Consider the following 3,593-nt stretch of genomic DNA (forward strand, 5'->3'; position numbering starts at 1 on the left):
GGCGCCCTCCTTATTTAACCCATAGTCACACTGAAAAAGGAGGTTATAGACCAGATAAAAGCATGTCAAGACGGAGGCACCACTGGGAAGGAGGGTGTTTCAAGACACGAGTGCATCAACCTCCCCAAATACAGCTCCAAAGTCACTGCTGGCAGGTCACACACTGCAAGGCACAACCAGTGCTCCTTTCCAGCCTCAGCACTGTCACTGCTTCTCTAAGTGTCCCTGAAACACCCACGGCAGGCAGACACTTGCCTCTCTCAATCTGTTCCAACAGTGAAATCATCACAGGGTTTATATCAGGTGGGAGTGAGACACAGACACAATGCAAACATCTTGCCTGCTGGCACCATAAGTGCAAAAGATTCCCCAGCTTCAGCACAGATGCCAGCAATGAAGTGGAATAGTCTGATGTGCCTGGGGAAGCAAAAAATTTGGGCAACATGGGCTGCAGAGAGCCTCCTACTCTGTGGGTGAGAAACCCTTGCTTCAACACCCCTATCGCATCTGAATCCAACTATCCAGGTTCCCCGATGTGCACTGCGGAGGGAGACTGGTACAGACGGACTATTCAACAGTATCTGGTGAGACGCTGAGATCAAGTTCCATGGGCACTGCTGCAGAAATGCAACACCCATGATCTCACCTCGCAGCAAAGCACTGCTGTAGATGTTAGTCTTTTAGTCAATCTCATTTTGCTCATGTATGACAGATGCATGCTGCAAGGGAAGAGGCATTCGGTAGATCCTCCAAGCTTAAACAGATCTCCTTGGCTTGGCTGCCTGTGACCACTGCAGAGTTGTGGTCACACAGATGGGAGAGATGACCTAAGTGGGAGATGTGAAGGATTTGAGGCACAGAGAAGAACTTGAGACAGAGGGCACTGCACCTGAAGCAAAAGCTTTTTCCCTTGTAACTAAGTCATCCTACTTTTCACCTCAGTGTTCTCTGCTCTCTCATGGGATGAGAATCCACTGTGTCTGGTCTCCCTGTCCTATTTAGCTTCTGTACAGCTACTGTCTCTCACTAACTACATGCGCAGGGCTTAGTGAAACAGGGACAACAGGCTAGCATATAAATAAAGCAATTTGCTTAGTTTAACATGAGAAGGGATAGAAAGGCATCCCAGTTCTCCTACTGCCCCTCAGCCCTTTTAACTAGTCCCTGTAGCCAGCAAGCTCCTTTTCACACTGCCAAGAGCACATCAGAGGGGCTGGGGGAGCTCTCTGAGGACGTGTCTCCCCTTCCTTCAAAATACCAAGCTTCAAATGGCCATGGACATCTGGTCCTTTTGCTCTGCTGAGGCTATCAGGGACATACACCCATCAGGCTCCATGGAGGTGAATCTCAGCATACCCTTCATGGGTGTAAGAGAAGAGTGCTAAGTGCTCTCCAAATTGGGTAACTGATGACGGACAAATCTAGGCACATAAACACTCCACAATGCTGTCTTGTTATCAGTGCAGCTCAAGACTATTTTCATTTGCAAAAGGCAGGCATGCAGGCCTAATCATGGCAAATGCTAAGAAGGGGCAGCCCTCTTGCCTTTAGCATTCAGGCACTACCAAGTCCTGGACCTCTGTCACCAGGTTTCATTCACCCCCTGATCCCTCCTGTCCTGAGCTGGTAGCCTAGAAAAGTAGGTGTTAGAAGGGGACAACAAAACCCCCCCCCACAGGAATCCCATAGTGTGTAGGAGTCATTTATCTGGGGCAACTTCACAAGCAGCAGAAAGTTAAACCCACATGCAGAAGTGCACAGATCCATCCGACAGAGCTCTTAGGAAGCTAAGGCTACAACTGTATCTTTCCAGAAAATGTATCCTAATTCATTTCCAGGGAAGACTCAAATCCAGCCTTCGCATATGCCAGGACCAATGCTCTTAAGTTCCTGTTGTGCATTTAAGTGTCACTAATTATTGTTGGTACTTCATGTTCCTTCAATCACTCAAGCATTGACTGGCTTTAGAGGAGCTGGCTTTGCTCCCTTGATGTCAGCAAGCTGAAGTTAGCAGGTCAAGCTGACCTTTGAAAGAGGAAGCAAAAAGCAAAGGGCAGAAAGGAAAAGGCCGTGAGAAAAAAGAACTGAGGAAAGCAGAGATGTGACAACATGGCAAAGACAGAAAATAAGATAACGTTGGGAAAAAAGCAGGTAAGAAAGGAGCAGAGAAGGAATCAGAACTATTTAAGGCCAGAAGAGATGATCAAGTGATATCCTCCAACCTCCTGTATCACAAAAGGGATTAAGTTTGACAGACTTTAAAAGAAAAATCTAAAGCACAACCAAGAACTCAAAAATTTTTAACAAAAGTTACCTGATCTGTTTATCAGCCATTTAATTCAAACTTGATCTTGTTAAGAAATGAATTTGTTCCTTCAAATCCTTCCTTAATTTCTTTTTCAGTCACTTCTTTTTCACTTCAGTTTCTTCCTGAGAAAGAAGAGAAAGACACCAAGGAGACAAAGTTGAGACACTTACACTCTTCCTGAAGCTCAGATCCTACTGGGCAGGCTGCAGGGTCAGGCCAGCCAAGGTACAAGTGAGCACCTTAAAAGAGCACCTGGTCTCCTCAGAGAGGAGACTGAGCTCCAGAGGGAGCCTTATAAATGTGTGTGTGTGTGTATAAGTATACAAGCACATATGGAGGGAAGAGCTGCCAGAGTCATCAGGCTCCAGCAGCATGTGAGGAAGGGCATCCAAGACAGCAGTACCTCTCACAGGTCTCTAACTCCAGGGAGCATTTCACACTGCACCATGGGGATCTCCAACCCTCTGCAGGTCCACCCGGCCACCTCAAGACAGTCACGTGCCATGCGAGACTCCTTCAACACTTTCCTCCAACACACGCGTGTTGTTTTTAAAGGACAGTCTTCAAAACCTGTCCTCCAGTGGTTACAATCTTTCCTCTATTTCCCAGCCCAAACTGACAGCCCATGCTCAGTCTTGTGCCAACATTGCCTTTTAAGTAGTGCCTCTCCCCCCCCAAACTATTGGTGCAACTTTGCCCTTTGGACCACTCCTTTCAGCTCAGTGCCTACTGGCACACCACTGAAGCTCCAAGTCTGGAGGAAACTGTTCTCTCTAAGACTCCTAACTGCTACTGTTTAACGAGAGCTGGTAGAAGTCACCACACAAAGAAATCTGGACACCAGAGAAAATTTCAGAAACAGCCACAACCTTCAGCTTTCTGGAGGTGTCCTTGTCTCCTCCTCACCTCCAACCTGGGAATCAGGTGCCCCATGCTTCAAGCAGGCATCTCAGCAGCACTCAGCCACTCTCCTCCCTCTCCCCTTCCAGCTGCCACCTGGGTGGCGAGCCAGAAGCAGAGGACATATCTTTGCCCTTTGCCTCTGGAATGAAATTTGCCCCTTAATTGCAGATTTCCTAAGCCACACAGAATCTCACATGCAACAAGGTGGCTTTCAGGTTGGCACTTCTGTTCTGGAGATACAGCCTGAGGGCCAGAGGCAGTCCTGAGAACAAAAGGTCCCTGAAAGTGTAAAGAGCTGGTGATGGTGCAAACAGGTACAGGAAGGAGAGGGCATGAGGTTACATGAAGTTCAGCACTGACCTGCTCCCCTCTCTCGTTACGT

The sequence above is a fragment of the Phaethon aethereus genome, assembly GCF_964289735.1.
Source record: "Phaethon aethereus genome assembly, chromosome: 5".
In the NCBI taxonomy this organism is placed as follows: domain Eukaryota; kingdom Metazoa; phylum Chordata; class Aves; order Phaethontiformes; family Phaethontidae; genus Phaethon; species Phaethon aethereus.